At 54.7% G+C, this 20,347-nt stretch overlaps 1 protein-coding gene, 1 long non-coding RNA gene and 1 pseudogene across 3 annotated transcripts in view; 1 reads left to right on the plus strand and 2 right to left on the minus strand.

Annotated features, from left to right (window-relative positions):
* The window catches only part of LOC149521034 (leukocyte immunoglobulin-like receptor subfamily A member 3), a 1,043,054-nt gene that overhangs the window by 522,231 nt on the left and 500,476 nt on the right, over positions 1-20,347 (plus strand). The gene's annotated exons all lie outside the window — the stretch shown is intronic.
* Positions 4,568-12,792, minus strand: LOC149521049 (Ig heavy chain V region 3-like; annotated as a pseudogene). The gene is made up of 4 exons (XR_016348112.1): positions 12,677-12,792; positions 12,420-12,584; positions 5,929-5,940; positions 4,568-4,818 (listed from the first exon to the last, which is right to left on the minus strand). The product of XR_016348112.1 is annotated as an Ig heavy chain V region 3-like (transcript).
* On the minus strand, positions 9,022-11,663 carry LOC149521050 (uncharacterized). The gene is made up of 2 exons (XR_016348113.1): positions 10,505-11,663; positions 9,022-10,412 (listed from the first exon to the last, which is right to left on the minus strand). It is a non-coding gene; the product is annotated as an uncharacterized LOC149521050 (long non-coding RNA).

Here is a 20,347-nt window from a genome sequence, read left to right on the forward strand (position 1 = left end):
TATGAGGCACTCGCTCCGCAGGGGCCGCCCTGTCCCCACGGAGAAATCCACCTCCCGAGGATCAGACCTCCCAGGGGAGGTGCACTGAGCATCCTTCCCCCCACTCTGAGCTGAGGTTTGCCTGCCAGCCCCTGGCTCTGGAGAGCCTGCCCTTCCTCCCGCCCCAGCCAGTTAACCCTGGAAAGTCCCAGGTCATAGGACTTGGTGCATTAAGGCCTCTTGTGGCCTTTTTGCCCACAGCGATGGCAAGTTAGGCTTTGGGCTGTCTCTGTCCAGGCCCTGGCTGGTTCTCTGGGGTGCAGACAACTTGTCTCTTGGGCTCTCCTCGTAGTTGACTCTCTCCGTCACTCAGCCAAGATCCAGTCTCTGTGCGATTCCCTCTCTCGCCACAATTCCCATTCACACCCGGACCGGCTCTCCGTGAACTCATCTGCCAGTCTCCCGGCCTCCTGGGGGTTCTCTGGTCTTCGGTCCTTGAGCCACAGCCTCAGTTTGGGTGGGCACGCTTCATAGCACTGCTCCATCATGACCAGCTTGAGCAGTTCCTCTGCGGTCTGGGCTTCAACTCCAGACACCTACTTGCGGCTGTATTGCACCAGGCGGGAGGCCAGATCCACATAGGTCTCCCGTGGCCCTTTCTGTACCCCCCGGAACTTCTTCCTGTACATCTTGGGTGTCAGCCCAAACTTGTGCATCAGGGCCTCCTTGACTCAGTTGTAATCCCCTGGCTGTAGGTCCTCCAGCTGACTGAGCACTCCGGCCGCCTCCTGGTTCAGTGCGGGGATGAGCTCCTGCAGCCAGTCAGCTGGGGGGACCCGTTGCAGTTCACAGGCCCTCTCAAAGGAGCTGAGGAACCCGTCTATGTCACCCATGTCCTTCAATTGGGCCACCACGAGCCTCTCCAAGCGTCTGGCAGTTCTGGGACCTTGGGGCCCATCTGCACTCAGCGCAGTCGGGGCCCCGCCGGTTCTCCGCTCTGCCATGGCCAACTCATGCTGTCATGGTCCCTTTCTCAATCTTGGCGCTTCTTCTCTCAATGGTCTACTTCCAATTCCTTCATCCGCAGCTGGATCTCCAGCCGCCGCAGCTCTGCTGGGCTGCCTCCTGCCCTAGATGGGCTACGGCTTGCAGGGCTTCTCTGGGAAGCTGTTCCATCTCTCTGGCAGGCTCCAGTGCCCCGCACCATCTCAGAGCCTGACACACTTCCAGAGGGGGTCTGGCTGCTCCCCCCGAGGACCAGATCCTAGCCCCATGACTGGTCATTCTCCTCCAGCTGGGCAATCAGCTGGGCCTTGGTTGCTTTCTGCACAGGCAAGCCCCTCTCTCTGCACAGCCCCACCAGCTCTGCCTTCAAGAGTCGGGCGTAGGCCATCTGCCTGCTGGTCCCCTCGGTGCAGACTCACCAGTCTAGTGCTGCAGCGCCCCACGATTTCCAGGAATCGCTTCATTTTGTCTCCAGCACGCTTGGCTCCAGGGCTCTTGTGTCTATTGTGCCTTGTTGCTTGCCGCTGGAAGGTCCATCCACGGGGTGCAGTTCATCCCACTTCTGACACCAGTGTGATGGCGCGTTGCGGTTTTCCTGTCTCCTGCACCCCCGTAATGGCATGAACAGACTCCACCAGCCAGTAGAATAGAGGGAGTTTATTGCTCCTCCAAGATACAGCACAGCACAGGTGTCATCTGGTTACAGGAACTGGGGCTAAGAGCCCTCAGTGTCCCCCCCTTGAGATGGGGGGTGGCTGGGCCCTACAATCCCAGCCCCCTCCCTAGTTCCTTCTCCCCTGCTTCTCAGACAGAAACTAACCCACTCTCTTCCAGCTCTGCCCCCAGCCAGGGGCGGCATTCCACCTTCCTTTGTTTCTCTCCCTGGGGGATAGCTAGTCGGACAGGTTGAGAGACCCCCTTTGCATAATGACTCACCCCCTGCCCTGCTGGGCTGTGCTAAAGCCAACAGCCAGTGGACGTCACCAACAGCCCACTGCCCAGCATAGCAACCAGCACTACGTCACAAGGTGCAGCGGGGTCTTGGGATTGTTCCTGGAGATAGTGAATCGCCCTTTGACTGAGTCTCCGTAAATTTGGTGGCTCCCATCAGAATAAATATGTGAGACCCACTCTAGCCCCTTTTCCGGAACCTGAGGGAGCCAGCTCATCTCAAAGTCAGTGTAGGTGAAGCCGGGGACTTTGCAGGGGAGGCGCAGAGAGTCTCCGGGCTTCTTCACATCCCCTCCGGACTCCACCAGCTCCTGGGAGCGGGCATCTGGGATTTGGGAACAAAGAGGTGGTAGAAATATTACCATGGAAACAGCAAATGCCTGCCTGTTCAGTGCATTTAGCTTAGCAACTACCTGCCAGTGCGGCTATAAGGAGAACTAAATGGAGCTAAAGTCTCATTTCTCCTGGTGCGGGAGGGGCAGTTCTCAGGGGACGTTGGCTGGGAGCTACACAGACTGGGCGGGACGGTTGGGGATGGTCGGTCCCACTGCAGTCTGGGTGACAAAAGGGGGAGCTTTAAACAGGAACCCGTCTCTCGTATTTCCATTTCCCCTTATAAGCGTCGGAAACCCCGGCCCCGGCAGTCAGAGGAGAAGTGTTTGTCCAGCGACCGCGTGGAGCCGCGGCACCATCATACAACTTGTCAGTAATAAAGAAACCAGGAATCAGCCTGTGTGGGCTCCGCCCCCTCCCTGGGTTCCAACGCGCCGGGCACAGCGCATGAGCTGACAGGCCGGGGCCCGACTGGTCCCAATGGGCTTCGGGACCCGCCCGAGACCAGACCCTTTGGCTGGAGACTGAGGCCGATGAGGATGCGGCTCTCGGGGCCTGCGGGGTCAGGGGTTTGCGGGCACCGGTCTCCCGCTCTCGGGCCACATTCGCCCCATAGGCAGGGGCTGGGACGGAGTCAAGGTACGCGGGAGCAGCGAGGCTGCGGAGCGGATTCGGGCCCCCACTTCACTGGGCTCCTTCGGGAATTCCCGACTCAGCCACTAAATCTGCCCGGATCGCCTCGGCCATGGAGCGCGATGCAGGGTCCGCGTCACTGCTGGAATCCAGACCCCCCCCCCCATGGCGGGCCAGAGAGGGAGCTGGCTCTGGGGTGGGAACCAGTGTGAGAAGGGCCGGGCCGCCCTCGCTAGAGAAAGGCAGGTCACTGCTAGGGATACTAAAGTAGAATGAGCTGCAGCCAGCAAGCAAGATCCCACCCCTGCCCGCTCTGCCCCAGTGACCCCTGACCCCTCACCAATGGGATCGGATCCCACATGTGCAGGGGTCTCTCCTCGTGTGACCTAGTGGGGGGTACCTTGCTGGTTGCTATGCTGGGCAGCGGGTTGTGCGTGACCTCCACTGGCTGCTGTCTGCAGCAGGGCAGGTAATGAGTCATTATGCAAGGGCTCATTATGTAATGAGTCTAACCTGTGTGGCAGTTCTTCCCCAGGGAGCGGAACAATGGGAAGAAGGGGAGTGGAGCCCTGGCTGGGGGCAGGGCTGGAAGAGAGTTAGTTTCTGTCTGGGAGCGTGGAGGAGACAGCCTAGGGAAAGGGGCTGGGATTTAGGGGCCCAGTCTCCCGCATCTCAAGGGGGGCTGAAGCATCCTAGGCCTGCCCTGTGCTGTATCCTGGAGAAGCAATAAACTCCCTCTATTCTACTGGCTGGTGGAGTCTGTCCGTGCCATTACGGGTGTGCATAAGGGGTGCAGGAGACGGGAAAACCCCAATGCACCGTCACACCTCCCACTCCACTGGTCTCTGCCTGGAGGTCCCAAAAGCGACCTCGGAGCCGCCCTGGAAAGAGTGAAGTGAGGGTGGCCCAGCTGGGCTGTTTATCCTTGTGCAAAGAATTTCGCAATGTGGGTTGTGGGCCTCGTGCTGAACTCCCCCCCCCCCTCCGCAGGTTAAGGGATGTGTGTGGATCAACACACGGGTGGTGGTGGGGGGGGTCTTGACTGATGGGTCTGCTCGGAAATCCCAGCCCTGACCCATCTCTCCAGCTGTCGCTGACGGGGGTTTGCTCGGGACCGGGGCCGTGTCTGCGCGGGGCCCAGCCCGAAGCGGGAGGTGACGCTGCCCGGTGGTTGCGAGGCTCCAGGCCCAGGGCAGAGGTTCCAGTCACAGAAGGTCCCGTGTCAAGCTTCCAAGAGTGTCTAGCACCGACCCCAGGAGCCTGTCGCCGGGGGATGGAGGGGGGGGGGAGAGAAAACGCGCCCTGCCCCTTCACTCCCATGCTTCGCTCTTCCTGGACAGGTAAATTACATGCTGAGAGAGGCCCGAGAGTCCGCTGAGAATCCGCCTCGCGTTTTTGGCTGGGTCCCTGCTGCGCTCTGCCTCGCTGCCTGCCTCTCTCCGGGAGCTGGACTAGGGGACGGTGCCCGCCGCTGCCAGCGAGCAGAGCCGCAGGGAGACCTGGTTCTTGGAGGGGCCTAGGGAGACGGTGACCCGGCCGTGGAAAGAGGAGCTCTAGTCTTTGTGCCGGGTGGACCCGCCCTGATATCCCAGGCCCAGCCACGACAGCCCTGTCCTCAAGGCAGAGGGCTGAGAACGACAGTGAAAGGGGTTTTCTGGCCCCAGCCTCGCTCAGACCTTGGTTTCATTTCCATGCACGGAGCTTGGGCGCCCCCAGCGCCAAACGGCTTCGCTGCTCACTGCAGGGGGAGGTTTGTGTCTGGGCTCAGACCGGCTTCTGCTCACTGTGTCTGTTTCGCACAGTAATAGCGGGCGGTGTCCTCGGGCTTCAGGCCGGTCACTTGCAGGTACAACGTGCTCTGGGAATTATCCCTGGAGATGGTGAATCGGCCTTTCACGGCATCCGGATATGCGGTACCTGAACTGGGGTTTATATGAGCGACCCATTCAAGCCCCCTCCCAGGGGCCTGCCGGACCCAGTTCATATAGAGGCTGCTGAAGGTGAAGCCGGAGGCTTTGCAGGAGAGACACAGAGAGTCCCCGGGCTTCTTCACATCCCCTCCGGACTCCACAAGCACTTGGCACCGGACACCTGCAAATACAGCCGGGTTCTTAATATCGGTATTAAATCAGCCCTAATGCACTATTCCTCCAGCTGTACCAGAGATTTGGAGGGAAAAATACCTTCCAAAGCTGCTGCGACCAAACACAGAAGGAGCCAAAGTGCCATTGTCCCTGGTGCTGGAGGGGAAAGTTCTTGGGGGACTGCTCAGAAAACGCACAGACCCGGGGGGCTGCGGATTGTCCCTTCGGGTGCAGTCTGGGCAGAGAGCGGGACACATTTAAGTAGGACGCTGACTCCCTTATTTGCATACCCCGCCTTATAAGAGACACGCGCTGCTCCTCCCGGGGATCTGGGTGACTCGCCCTGGGGCTCCGGGTTCAGGAGTCAGACTGCCCTGGGCACAGGGCGATGGAATCCTCCCGACACTTTCGGACCAGGAGAATCCAGCAGCTCCCTGCAGTGACTTTTCCTCACTGAGGGACTGATGACTCTCAGGTCATGGTGTGGGGGGTGGGGGGGCGTGATCTTTGGAGCCTCCTCCCATGCGCAGAGGGGCCATGCAGCCACTGGCCTGGGAACACGCTGGGGAGAGGCGATTTCCCGCCGCACGGAGCGGTTTGGGGCCGGAACGTGTTCTTAGCGAGCCGGGCTCATGCCTTGGAGCAGCTAAGGGGTGCAGGTGGGAGGCGGCGGGCGGCGTCGTGTGCGCGTGAACATCAAGGCCATTGCCTAAGCTCATGATTAGTAAGACGCAAAGCGCAGACAGAAGCTCTGGGAATTCACAGAGCTTGACCACAGCTTGACCTTCTCCTCACAAACAGGGAGGAACTAATAGGGGACGTAGAGGTGGGTGACAACCTGGGAAGCAGTGATCATGAGATGGTAGATTTCAGGATCCTGACCAAAGGAAGGAAAGAGAGTAGTAAAATACACACCTTGGACTTCAAAAAAGCAGATTTTGACTCCCTCAGAGACCTGATGGGCAGAATCCCCTGGGATGTTAACATGAAGGGGAAAGGAGTCCAGGACAGCTGGCAGTATTTTAAAGAAGCCTTATTAAAGGCACAGAAAGAAACCATCCCGACGCGTAGCAAGAGAGGCAAAGCTGGTAGGAGACCGGATTGGCTTACAGGGGAAATCCTTGGTGTACTTAAGCACAAAAAGGAAGCTTACAGAAAGTGGAAACTTGGACAAATGACTAGGGAGGAGTTTAAATGTATAGTTCGAGAATGCCGGGGGGTTATCAGGAAGGCGAAAGCGCAAATGGAGTTGCGACTGGCTAAGGATGTGAAGGATAACAAGAAAGGTTTCTACAGGCATGTCAACAAGAAGAAGGTGATCAGAGAGGGTGTGCGGCCCCTAATGGATGAAGGAGGTAACCTAGTGACAGAGGATGTGGGGAAAGCTGAAGTACTCAATGCTTTCTTTGCCTCTGTATTCACGGACAAGGTCGGCTCCTGGACTTCTGTGCTAAGCAACGCAAGATGGGAAGAAGATGGACAGCCCTTGGTGGGTAAAGAACAGGTTAGGAACTATTTAGAAAAACTAAACGTACACAAATCCATGGGTCCAGACTTAATGCACCCAAGGGTACTGAAGGAGTTGGCAAACGTCATTGAGGAGCCTTTGGCCATTATCTTTGAAAAGTCGTGGAGATCGGGCGAAATCCCGGATGATTGGAAAAAGGCAAATGTAGTGCCCATCTTCAAAAAAGGGAAGAAGGACGATCCAGGGAACTATAGGCCGGTCAGTCTTACCTCGGTTCCTGGAAAAATCATGGAAGGGATCCTAAAGGAATCCATTTTGAGACACTTGAATGAGAGGAAAGTGATCAGGAATAGTCAGCATGGATTCACAAAGGGCAAGTCGTGCTTGACCAATCTGATTAGCTTCTATGATGAGGTAACTGGCTCAGTGGACATGGGAAAGTCAGTGGATGTTATATACCTTGACTTTAGCAAGGCTTTTGATACGGTCTCCCACAATATTCTTGCCAGCAAGTTAAGGGAATGCGGATTGGATAAATGGACGGTAAGATGGATAGAAAGATGGCTAGAAGGCCGGGCCCAGCGGGTAGTGATCAACGGTTCGATGTCAGGATGGCGGTCGGTTTCTAGTGGAGTGCCCCAAGGTTCAGTTCTAGGACCGGTTTTGTTCAATATCTTTATTAATGACCTGGATGAGGGGATAGATTGCACCCTCAGCAAGTTTGCAGATGACACTAAGCTAGGGGGAGAGGTAGATACGCTTAAGGGCAGAGATAGGGTCCAGAGTGACTTAGACAAATTGGAGGATTGGGCCACTAGAAATCTCATGAGATTCAACAAAGACAAGTGTAGAGTCCTGCACTTGGGACGGAAGAATCCCAAGCATAGTTACAGGCTGGGGACCAACCTGTTAAGTAGTAGTTCTGCAGAAAAGGACCTGGGGGTTACAGTGGATGAGAAGCTCGATATGAGTCAACAGTGTGCCCTTGTAGCCAAGAAGGCTAATGGCATATTAGGCTGCATTAAGAGGAGCATTGCCAGCAGATCCAGAGATGTCATTATTCCCCTTTATTCGGCTTTGGTGAGGCCACATCTGGAGTACTGTGTCCAGTTCTGGGCCCCCCACTACAAAAAGGATGTGGACGCATTGGAGAGGGTCCAGCGGAGGGCAACCAAAATGATTAGGGGGCTGGAGCATATGACCTACGAGGAGAGGCTGAGGGACTTGGGTCTGTTTAGTCTGCAGAAGCGAAGAGTGAGGGGGGACTTGATAGCAGCCTTCAACTTCCTGAAGGGAGGTTCCAAAGAGGATGGAGAGAGGCTGTTCTCAGTAGTGACAGATGGCAGAACAAGGAGCAATGGTCTCAAGTTGTGGTGGGAGAGGTCCAGATTGGATATTAGGAAAAACTATTTTACTAGGAGGGTAGTGAAGCATTGGAATGGGTTACCTAGGGAAGTAGTGGAGTCTCCATCCCTAGAGGTGTTTAAGTCTCGGCTTGACAAAGCCCTGGCCGGGTTGATTTAGATGGGATTGGTCCTGCCTAGAGCGGAGGGCTGGACTTGACGACCTTCTGAGGTCTCTTCCAGTTCTGATTCTATGATAAGGGGATGGTTGGATGAAATAACATGATCTTGGTAACTAATTGACCATTCATTACCAGTTGGAAATAGGTCAATGGAGGGATGATAGGAGTTGCTATAGGGAACTTTCTGGGTGTCTGGCTGGTGAGTCTTGCCCCCATGCTCAGGGTTTAGCTGATCGCCATATTTGGGGTCAGGAAGGAATTTTCCTCCAGGGTAGATTGGCAGAGGCCCTGGAGGTTTTTCGCCTTCCTCTGTAGCATTGGGCACAGATCACAGCTGAAGGACTCTCTGCATGTTGGGGCCTTCAAAGTATTGGAAGGCTTCAATATCTGAGACATAGGTGAGAGGATTATTCTAAGAGGGGTGGGCGAGATTCTGTGGCCTGCACTGTGCAGGGGGTCAGACTAGATGATCATAATGGTCCCTTCTGACCTTAAAGTCTATGAGTCTATGAGTCTATGAGCTTCCTCCTTGTCACGTTCAAAGCTCTTGTGCGGTAGGAAAGCGGCAGTTTGCAGAACCCATTTCCTGTTCCCACGCACACTCCCGATCCCACTTCCAGTCCCACTCCTATTCCTGCTCCCATTCACACGGACACTCCCGCCCCCATTCCTGGCACACCAACGCCGGCCGGAGCTTCCTCCTCGGGGCTCATTCCCAGCGTTGGCAGCATCCGGGCGCGGTGCGAGTGTCCCCAGCGGGGTGTCGGTCAGGTCACAGGTCACACAGGGGGCAGCGCGGCCTGTAAGTGCGCAGGGGAGAGGCCGCTGCCCTGGAACATCCCCGGATTGATGGGTTTTGGCGGGTGGAAGGCAGGGATGAGGGGGCCACGGGGGGCGGGGAAGAGACTTTAGAAGCCGGTCGGTGTCTGAGATGGAACAGCTGGATTCTTACGGCTCGTTCTCACTCGCGGGCCTGGGGCGCCACCTGGCGGAGCAGCCTCGAGCCGCTGCCGCGGAAGATTTTTGTCTGAGCTCCGGCTGGTTTTCACTCGCTGTGGCCCGGGCGGTGTCCTCGGGCTTCAGGATGCTGCTGTCCAGGCTCTGGGAGTTGTTCCTGGCTGTGACGGGACAGAGCAGGGCAGGGACGAAGTGGGGCCTGGAACTGGGGCGTTGTACCAGACTCACAGCCCTTCCCCAGACTCCGGGGGCACGTGGTGGGAGGCCCGGCCGGTTGCACTCTATGCCTATAGCCTCCACGCCCTCGGGACCAGACCAGCAGCCCCTTCTTTTCTGTTGGGCCGGGGCGTTTTTATAGCATGAGGGAGGGACCCATGCTCGTCACTGATCGCCATTGGACGGGCTGGAATTAGAGCAGGTTTACCAGATGTCCCCTATTCACAAAAGGGGAATACGGTCACCCTAGTGAGGGGTGGAGAAAGCGCGGCCTCCCCCCATCCCTGCTGCCAGCCTCCCCCCAGCTGTCAGAGAGCGCCAGTAGGGCTCAAGTGCTTCCCTCTCCGGGGCAGAAACACAGAACAAGGCCGATCGGGAGGTTGCTCATTCCTCGCTCCCCCTCCCACCTTGAGTCGGGCCCTTGACTCCGTGGCTGATCCGCCTCTGTACTTATCAGACAAGATCCAGCAGCCGGAGACAGCTGGTCAGAAAGTGCGAGGGGAGAGCGAGTCCAGGCCCTTTTCGTTCGATATATTTTTCCAGCAAGGAAAAAACTTTGGACTGTTACGAGCCTGGCACTTTACCACACGACTTCTGGTTCCTGTGACTGGTCGTACAGTGCTGTCTACACCTCCCGCCCGTAGAGACAGAGGCAAAGCTCCCAGTCTGGACAGACAGAGGGGAGAGAGAACGGGAATGACTTTCCCTAGATTCCCCACAGGTCAGTGGCAGGAAAGGACCCAGGTGCCCTCATGCCCCGTGCAGCGCTCCATCCACTAGACAACACTGCCGCTTCGCTTGGGTCTGTCAATGTAGCTTCTCTCCTGCGCTTGTTCCTGGGTTTCCATTCACATTGATTTGTACAGTGCGCACGGCCGAATGGGATCTCGCTGCTTAGAATCCGCTGCTCCTTTTTTGCCGGGCCCCGCGTTGCGCTGTGTCACTGTGTTCCGGGCGCAGTAATAGGTGGCGGTGTCTGCAGCTGTCAGCGAGCGGAGCTGCAGCGAGAACTGGTTCTTGGACGAATCAGCACTAAGCGTTGCGCGGCTCTGGAAAGCCGGGCTGTAGTTTGTGCGCCAACTGTAGCCGCTCCAGTCGATCTCTCCCACCCATTCCAGCCCTTTCCCGGGAGCCTGCCGGACCCAGTCCCAATAGTTACTAGTGACAGAGTCACCGCTGATGGCACAACTCAGGGTGAGGGTCTCTCCGGGCTTCACCACGCCCGGGCCGGACTCGATCAGCTGCACCTGAGCGAGGACACCTGGGGAAAGGGATAGAAGAACATGGAAGAAATGAGCCAGCCCATGAATCCCTGCACCTGTCCCCAGTTCTCCCGCTCGCTAACACACTCACAGCTGGGGGCAGCGAGCAGGCAAAGGAAAAACAGCAGAGATTCCATTCTCGTTCCGCAGCGGGCCGGGCAGGTCTGTGTCTGGGCAGAGACTGAGGCTCCTAGAACCAGGGGCTAGTATTTGAAGCGGAACCCCCCTGGGGCGGGATTTGCATACGGGTTGTGCACCATGAATATAAAAGGGGACAGGGTGTGAGCGGAGTCCACACGTGGGGAACCCTCCCTGAGACGCGACCTCCCAGCCAGTGAATTCAGCTCCGCGAAGGGTGAAACCTCCTGAACTATTTAGACGCTGAAATTCACTTGGCAAACATTTAACCCTCTTAAAAGTCTTTGAAATTCTCCCCCAAATGTAAGCGCAGGAGGGCGTCTTCTCAGGAATAAAGGACATTTTGCAGAAGAGAAATTACACCCCCTTCTCCTGCGGCTTGGGGAGGGGGATTTCAGAAGAGCCAGCGGGAATTATGAACCCAAAAGGCATCAAAATTCAGTAGGATCCGGGACTTTAACTGTCAGTCTGATTTTTGTTTTATAAAAATTCTGTTCACCAGCAAAGCCCAAAGGTCCCCATTTGTGCATTCAGAGATTTGCAGGGAATTCACAATCTACAGTCACCACTGGGAAGTTTTGCCCTCGGGTTCTTATCTGATCCTTATGGCTACGGGATCCGCACCCCTCACGCTGTGTAGCGCCCACGGTCTCGCTACATCCCTGCGGCAAGCGCGCTGTTACCCGCATTCCGCAGGCGAACACTGAGGCTGGGGCAGACGGAACGACTGCTGCCAGTCGGTCACAGGGGAATTCCGAGGCAGAACAAGGAATCGAACCCGAGTGGCTGTTTCATGCACTAACCATTGGACCGTTCTCCCTCTCCCAGGGAGTGAAGCTCAATCAGGGTCCTGAGCTCGGCGCTTGCTGGGAGGGGCTAGGAAGGGCGTTTGTCAAGGCAAACAGTGTTTATTTCCATCACGTATGAAGCCATTTCGGGGGGTGGAGGGGCTGCAGCTGCCCTTTCCCATCGCTGTGGGGGCGGCCGGGAGCGAGAGGCCGCAGCAGGCTCTGCAGCACTTGCCTTAGCTCCCTAGTCACAGCAAACAGGGAAACACACACCAGGGGCCGGGTGAGCGCAGCTGCATCCCCCCCCCATAGCGCCCCGCCCCCGCTCACCCCTGCACTCCCAGCCGCCTGCCCTGACTCCCCCACTCACAGCCATAGAACATTTTAAAGAGCTTTTGCTGGGGCGCTCCGTGGCTTAGCTTGCTAAAGCGCCTGCCGAGGAAACAAGAGAGTCTGGATTTGGTTCTCAGTGGTCCCTTGCTGCAGGCTAGGAGTGGGGAACCTAAGGGCGCCCCACCTGGCTCTAGGGCCCTGCCCCACTCCCATGGCTCTAGTGTGCGAGAAGAGGGTCGTTTTCCTTCTCAGTCAGGAGTCACATCACAGTATCTGTTTTCTTTTCTTTTTCTCACTTGTGTGCACCCTCCTCCCCACCCCACTGATTTTTATTTGGGTCAGCTGTCCCCTACGCCAAAAAGGGTCCACACTTCTCCGCCCTTGTTTTCCTATGGTGCTCTGGGAAACAGCAGAGATCTGAGCTCCGAGCAGTTGCTAGTTCAGACCTGACCGCACACAGGCAAGGGAGCTGGAGCCTGATGAGGTTGTTGCTGCGTCTGGTGCGGGATTCCCTGTGGAAGTGCTGCCCCCGCGCGGCGCAGGGGAGAACGATTCTGTTGCTTGAGTTTTTGTATCAGCCTGTCGGGATTCCCCTCGCTGTGTCTCTCGCACAGTAATAGCGGGCGGTGTCCTCGGGCTTCAGGCCGGTCATTTGGAGATAAGCCGAGTTAACGGAGTTGTCCCTGGAGATGGTGAATCGGCCTTGCACAGCCGGGGAATACCACTGGCTGGATCCGCTTGGTTTACTGACCGTAGCCACCCAATCCAGCCCCTTCCCGGGAGCCTGCCGGACCCAGCTTATCCGGTAATCAGCGAAGGTGAAGCCGGAGGCTTTGCAGGAGAGGCGCAGAGAGTCTCCGGGCTTCTTCACATCCCCTCCGGACTCCACCAGCTGCACCTGGGACCGGGCCCCTGGGAACAGAGGCGGGTTACAAATCACTCTCATCTCACACAGCCCTGCAATGTCCCCCTGATTCTCCAGAACCCGAAAGGGGAGAACATACCTGCCACGGCCGCTGCAAGGAAAAGGAGATGGAGCCAAAGCCTCATTGTCCCCGCCCGGAGAAGGTCCTCAGGGGACTGGGGCTGCGGATTGTCCGGATGCAGCCTGAGCAGAGAGCGGGACAGATTTAAGCGGGGAACTCTCGCCCTCATTTGCATATTTCCCGCCTTATAAGACAAACTCTCGCGCGGTTTGTTACTCGCAGTAGGGCTGAGACTGGGAGTCAGGTTCTCCCACCCTGTACGTTTGCGCCGGGCCCCGCTTTGCTGCGATATAAACCGGTGCCCCACCGACCCCAGTGTGTCGCGGGGCCCAGCCCCTGGGTAAAACCTGCTCTGGGGCCGGATTGCACCCGCCCCACAAGCGGAGCCCCCCGGCTGGTTGTCAGAGCCAGTCCCCCGCAGTTTGTGCCGAGAGAGGAGGGCAGGAGAGCGGAGCGAATCCATCCTGCCCTGCCTAGTGGCGCCTCCCTTCCCTCCTGGCCCAGTTCGGCTCCTCCGCCCCCTGCCACGTACCTACTGCCAGCTCATTCCTGTAGGGACGGTGCTGCTCACACCTGGCTTGGGGAAGAGGGAGGGGACCGACAGCTCGCAGCACCCACACAGCCCTGTTCCCCCTCCTGCTCTTTAGTCCCTGCACCCTTCATGGCTAGCTTCTGCACCCGCCTCTATGCCCCTAATCCAGTGGTCTCCAACCTTTTAAGCACGAGATCGCGTTTTTAATTTAAATGCAACCCCAGATCTAAATCAAATCTAAATACCTTTGCTTCACCTCCCTCCCACCCTTCCCTGCCCCATGCTCACTTCATCCTACCTCTCATGCCCATTCTCACTCACATTGGGGTGCAGGCTCTGGTCTTAGGTTAAGGGATCTGGAGTGTGAGAGGGGCTCTGAGCTGAGCTTGGGGCAGGCAGTTGGGGTGCCGGAGGGGTTCTAGGTGCAGGCTCTGGCACAGTGTTTGGATGGAGGGGTACTTGGGGCTGGGCCTGGGGCAGAGGCTTGGAGTACAGGAGGGGGTTCATGACTGGAGTAGGAGTACAGGATGTGGGCTCCAGCTGGGCATTGCTTACCTGAGGTGGCTCCTGGGTGGTGGTGCAGTGGGGCTAAGTCAGGCTTACTCGTACCCTGGCCCTGCACCACTCCCTAAAGCAGCCACCAAACTCCCTCCCAAGTCCTGTTGTGCCCCCTCTCTGCTTTGTGGAGAAAAGATACAGGGTGGGAGGAGGCACCTTGATATCAGTGGCCCTACTCTCACTCCCCTGCCCGGTACAGCAAGCAGGAGGCTCCCCAGGGGGCAGGGCAAGTGAAAGGGCAGGAGATGAGCAGCAGTGGGGGGGAGGGGCAGCTGCAGTGTTGGCACTTGATAGTCTCTTGGCCAAATCAGTGAGGATCAACTGTCAGAGGCTCCAAGATCTACCAGTAGATCCCAGCAGTTCTGCTGTGGTATGGGCGAGAAGGTGCAATTGCAGCCAACGGGAGCTTGGATTCCCCCATACCTGCAGAGGTGCAGGAAAATATAGCGGTATGGGGGCCCAGTGGAGGTTAATCCTGGTGCACCATGTGAGGCCCAGAGGCTGGTGTTTGCCCACACCTACCTCACCCTTAGCCCCACAGGCCATTTTTTCGAGTTTCCTGCTTTCCAAACTGAGCACCACATCACAGAGGTGACCTGGAGAAGGTTTCCCTCAATCTTATATAAAGTCAAAAGCATTTAAGGTCCTAAATTAAATTCTAAAATCACTCTTGAAAATGGGACACAACTTCTCGGGTCACTGAGTAGTTCTAAAATGTTCATGTCATTGTTGAAAATGGGAATTAGGGTATTAGATGTTTTTGAGAATTTTACCTTAGATTTGTGTATACATCAGCAATTGCTTTAGAGCAGGAGTGGGCAATAATTTTTGATGGGGGCCACTTCAAGGTTTTGGAAAGTGGTCAAGGGCCACACTCTTCCATGATATTAATGGAGGAGATGCAGGGTCTGGGATGCAGGTTGGGTACGGAGGGAAGCTTGTGGTAACGGACTGGGGTGCAGGAGGGAGACTGGAGTCTGGGAGGAGTTTGGATGAAGGAGGCGATTGTGACCTAGGGCAGGGGACTGTAGTGCAGGGATTTGGGATATGACCTAGGGTAGAAGGGATTGTGATCTGGGGTAAGAGATTAGGGTGGCAGATCTGGGAGGGGGTATGGGTGTAGCAGGAGGATGGAGGATTTGGGTATGTTGATTAGGTTTGGGGCAGGAAGGGGCTGGGGTGCCAGAAGCAGGTGGTGGCCAGGAGATTTACCAGCCAGCAGCCAAACTAGCCTGCCTGCCTGCAGAGCTAAGGCTTGCAGAGCTTAAAACGTTTCCCAGCCAGCCAGCCTGCCTGGCCGTGTGCTTCATTGAATAACTGAGGGGAGGAGAGGGGGCGTGGTTCTTCTTGGCTGTGTGTTATTCACAAATACAGCTCTCATTGGCTGGTTTCTGGCAAGAAACTGGCCAATGGGATTGTGTTGGGGGTGGGCTGCCTCCATGGGTTGAATCTGGTGACTTGGAGGGCCAGATCCGACTTGCAGGCTGTATTTTGCCGTGACCTGCTCTAGGCAGACTCAGTCGGCAGCCCTGGGGATCTCTTGCTTCAGTTCGGAGACTCTTGGTGTCTTCTGAGTTGAAACAAGCAACACCCAGTTTGTTCTTGTCGGGGATTTGTGTTCCCTTCCCCCAGAGAGCAGGAGGATGGGACCAGTTCACATGCAAGTCTCCTGTTCATGGTTCAGGGGAGCAAACAACAAAGTGTTCTGTCCTCTGATGTTCACAATTGTTTATCTGATGTCTAGGGGCCTTCTTACACTGGGCAGAAAATAGCCCCATCCCATTGCACACTCCTATTTCACTCTTGGTCATGCTTCTGTCCATACTGTGTGGGTCTTCACAGTTTCAGAGGAAATGCTTAAATATCACCTGATAACAAGGGGTATGCACATTATCAGTGCGATTAATGCAGGCAACAACATACAAGCAGTTTGTAGAGTCTAAACATTAAAAACATTCATGTAAATTTAATATTTATATTAAGAAACATTAAAAACATTCATATAAGCCTAATGCTGATATCGAGCAAAACACCCAGGTGACTAGGTCTGGTATCCATTTATGAGGCTGCCAGTTCTTAGCTATGCCACCAGCCTTAGCAAGAGCTGGCATCAGATGTGCCAGTAGCACGCAAGCCATTCTGGGTTTCTTAGCTGCCAATTCGCTTGAGCCACACAAACTCACAAACCCTCTCTCCTGTGTCTAACTCTGGCCAGTCTTTCAAATACCTTCAGAGCGTATTTCCAGCTACGTGGGTAACACTTTCCACACAGCCCAGACACATCACACAGTGATATTAATGGCCACAAGTTTTTCCATGATCTCTAACAAGATGCTGGTTGGCTAAGTATTCTGACTTGGGTGAGCCCTTTTGTACATGCCATACAAGGATTGCAATAACGGGTTCAACATGTGAATGCTTAAGGTGGAAGAGAAGATGCAGAGGAACAGAGAAAGGAATTCCCCTCTTATTTAGCTGCTTTCTGGGTGTGGGTTGTCATCACCTCGCTGTACAGCACAAGTTCATCCTCAGCAGGCTTGGCTTTGTTTTTCGACTGGGTCATGTTGGCCTGTGAGGCTGGGAGAGCTAAGAGTGCATAGGTGACTTCTGAGCTCTGCTGGGAGAACAAAGAGAAATGAGGAGGAGGAGGGGTGCATGGATGCTGCAGCTGAGAAAGAGGCTACTGGTATTCTTGGGGGTATGAACAGGAAGAGACCTGGGAAATAATCGTCCCTGTCTATGCTGCACTGGTGAGGCCACAGGTGGAGTGTGTCTCCAGTTCTGTGCATCACACATTAAGGAACACGTGGAGAAATTTGGGAGGGTCCAGAGCAGAGCATGCCCAGTGTGACGTAGTGGGGGTACCTGGCTGGTTTCTATGCTGCTGGCTCTGGGGGAACCCCCACTGGCTGCCGTGGGTACCACGACCCAGCAAAACAGGATGAGTCACTATGCAAACCAGTGGCCAGACACCCCCCATGAAGAGGAACAAAGGAAGGTGGAATGCTGCCCTGGCTGGGGGGCAGGGCTGGAAGTGAGTGAGTTGGTTGGTGGCTGTCTGGGAGGATGGATGAGACAGCCTAGGGAGAGGAGCTGGAGTTTTAGGGGCCCAGTCTCCCCCATCTCAAGGGGGCCTGAGGCATCCTAGCCCAGTTCCTGTAACCAGATTACATCTGTGCTGCGCTGTGCTGGAGGAGCAATAAACCACCCTCAATTCCACTGGCTGGTACAGTCTGTTTGTGCCATTTCGGGGTGCAGGAGACGGGGAACCCCCAACGTGCCGTCACACCCAGTTTGGGGACAACATGGCTGAGAAGGGATCATGAAGCCATCCTCTAAGCCAACCTTACGAAGAGGATGGTGACCAACTGTTCCCCATGCCCAATGAAGTTCAGACAAGGGATACTGGGTGTAATCTGTGGCAAGGGAGCTTTAGCTTCAGTATTAAGAGAAATGTTTTACCTCTCAGGGCAGTTGAGCTGTGGGAACAGGTGACCAAGGGACGTTGGGAAATCTCTGTCATAGAACAAACACCCGTCAGGCTGGTCCAGGTTTAAGTAACACTACCACAGCACAGGAGGCCGGAACTGATGACTTTTTGTAAGTCTCTTCTCAGCCCTACAGTTCTGTGATTCAGTGGTGGTTTGGGGAAAGAGATGGTCAATTCCCAGCCCTTCCTTCTGCATCATCAAACTCTGTGCAGTGTCACTAGGGCTATGTCTAGACTGCAGGCTTCTTTCGAAAGAGCCTCTTTCAAAAGATCGCGTCTAGACTGCAGGCGGATCTTTCGAAAGAGAAATCCGCTTTTTCGAAAGAGAGCACCCAGCGAGTCTGGATGCTCTCTTTCGAAGACGGCCTCTTACATTGAAGAACGCCTTCTTTCTAAAGAGGAACTTTCGAAAGAAGGCGTTCTTCCTCGTAAATTAAGGTTTACCGCCATCGAAAGAAAAGCCGCGTTCTTTCGAAATAATTTCGAAAGAACGTGGCTTGAGTCTGGACGCAGGGGAAGTTTTTTCGGGAAAAGGCTACTTTTCCTGAAAAAAACCCTGAGTCTGGACACGGCCCTAGTGGCAGTTTTCTGATAGCCACACCCTAGAGAGACAGAGATATCTGAGGCCTGGCCAAAAGATTCTGGCTTTGTAGATTCGAAGAGATTAGATTCTGCTGGTTCTTGAACTTAGCCTCAGTGTATTCATGCTACCTGCTCTGTATGCTCTGCTCCAGCACCCATGGTGTATGATCCCCTGCTGTCATGGCCTGGATCCAGGTTCCTGGTGTGTTCTGCAGGTTCAGACCCTTCAGTGCATTTCGGAGTCTTTGGAACTAAAACAGAACCAGGGAAGAACAGAGCTGTGGTGGGGACATACCCTGAGGAAATGTCCAGCTACAGGGCATGACCTTGAGTAAACTCAGCCCACCTCTCCACTTGCCATGCCAGAGATTGATCCTCCAGCATTCAATTTAGCAGGTCTAATTAAAATCCACTTAATGGAATACTGACGGCAGCTCGGGTTGGAACCAATACTCCTTTCAGTAGCAAGGGATAAAGGAAGCCAATGGGATCATTTGCTTGGCTTAGGGTAAGCCAACTCCAGCCACATATTTTACGTAGCTAGAGTTGTGCACCTTCTGCCAATCTGCCAGGTCTGGTGTAGAACTTTGTACCCAAAGTTGCTCTGCATTTGTTTAAATATGTATTTTTAGCAGCCCAAAGGCATGGAGACTTCTGTGAGTTTTGAATTGTTTTTCCCTCACTTCACCCTAAGCACAGCCAAAAGCCTTAGTAGTGGCATCAGTTGAGATCATTTGTCTGAAATCAAACTTCAGCTGAGTAGGTTATTTGACATCAGGTGTTGATAAAGCTGAATTTGTGCCAATATACATTTAATAACCTATGAAAGTCCTTTTAGAACTTTGTCTTCTTACTATGCTTCATCCTCTCATTCAAAGTTAAATGCCTCACTTGCCCTGCATATTCTGGACTAAAGAATTTACTGGGTGTTTTCTGGGTCCTTCAGGGCAGGGAGCTGGTGGTGTGATGGTTGCAGGAATCAGGGCATGGACGTGGGGATGCAGGGAAAGAAACTGGGGTTTGGAGGTGCAAGAGTGAAGACCGGGGGTGAGGATGGGCTCTGGACAGGGGGTCCTATCTGGCAGGGCTTTCTCCCCTCCCCCCATCACTAGGAGCCTTCTGGCTCCCCTTTCCCAGTCTCACTGGATGACAGGAGCCTTCTATCTCTGACCCAAAACCCCAGCTGCCAGGGTCCTTCTGCCTCCCCACAGGCTCCCCTCTCCTAGTACTGGGTTCTAGGGCTGGGGGAAAGGCCTTTGTGGTCGGTGGCTACTTACTCATTAAGGTGGCAGAGCTCCAGTCCTACTGGACACTCTCTGGGTGGTGCAGCTGGCCCCAGTAGCCACTCTGCATATAGCTCTCCCCTGTGGACTCACTGCCCCCAGTAGCAATTCCCAGTGGCCACTCTCAGTATCACATCCCTCCTCTCTGCTCCCTCTCCATGTTCTGGATAACAGTCCCATTCCTGGCACTTCCCTTTGTCTTCTACACCCACACATCATAATTAAGGAAGGGGAAACTGATGACTCTGAAGTGAAGCTGGCACCCTAAAGACAATTGATTACAGGATGAGCCTTTCCGAGATGTTTTGGAATGTTAACATCAAAAAGATAACACTGGACACAGACTGACAGAGCAACATCCATAGACTTCAACAGAGGAAAGGATTATAAAATCTGGGTATTTTGCTATGGGACTTTGGGTTCATCTTGCCACCAACTGCAGGAGCATCAGATCGTGACCGACAGAGCCTGGCTCCCCCTCAGTGATCAATCTGCTTGGCCACTAGATTGATCCAGACTCTGGACTGGCAACTATAACATCGTCTGGTGAGGCTGCATGTATGATGTGTGTGTGTGAGTGACTGAAAAGCATATGCTAACTGTTGTATTCTCAATAAATGTGGCGTTCTGCCTTTTCCCCTACAAAAGATCTTGTGTGCTTTGTTTAAGCAGTACAATTTGGTTTCCATACCTGAACCACAGTAGGATTTGTTGTGATTGTTAATATTTTAAACGCTTTATACTGCTCCTTACAGAACAGTTTCTGACTAGATCAGATCTCAGGAGCAGGTGGGAGATCCCAGTTGCTCGTTCCTTTTCACCCACCTCTGTTCTTCTTAAGGCAGTAGCAGATCAGAGCAGCCAGGGCTGCAATCAGAAGCAAGATGCCACCAGTTATCAGCAGAATATCACGGGTTCGGGGTGAGGTTGTCCCTGGTGGAAAGGAAAGATGAGGAAGGGGAAATGAGAACAAGGAGGCAGCCTTGATAAACGGTCTGAGGCCCAGAGAGGAATCTGCCCTGGCAACAAATTTCCTGTGATAACACCTCACTATGTTGTCTATGTCACTTTCTATCTGTCCCAGACTGCTCCTCTTTTGAAGTGAGGAAGGAAGGTCCAGTGGTTATGGGACTGGTCTTTGACATTGGCTGTGGGGGAGGATCAACTCCCTGATATACCACAAGGTGACTGTGAGACTTGTCTCCTCTTTGCCTCATTTCACCACCTCTAAAATAGGCACCGAG

The sequence above is a fragment of the Pelodiscus sinensis genome, chromosome 30, assembly GCF_052426305.1.
Source record: "Pelodiscus sinensis isolate ZL-2025 chromosome 30, ASM5242630v1, whole genome shotgun sequence".
In the NCBI taxonomy this organism is placed as follows: Eukaryota; Metazoa; Chordata; order Testudines; family Trionychidae; genus Pelodiscus; species Pelodiscus sinensis.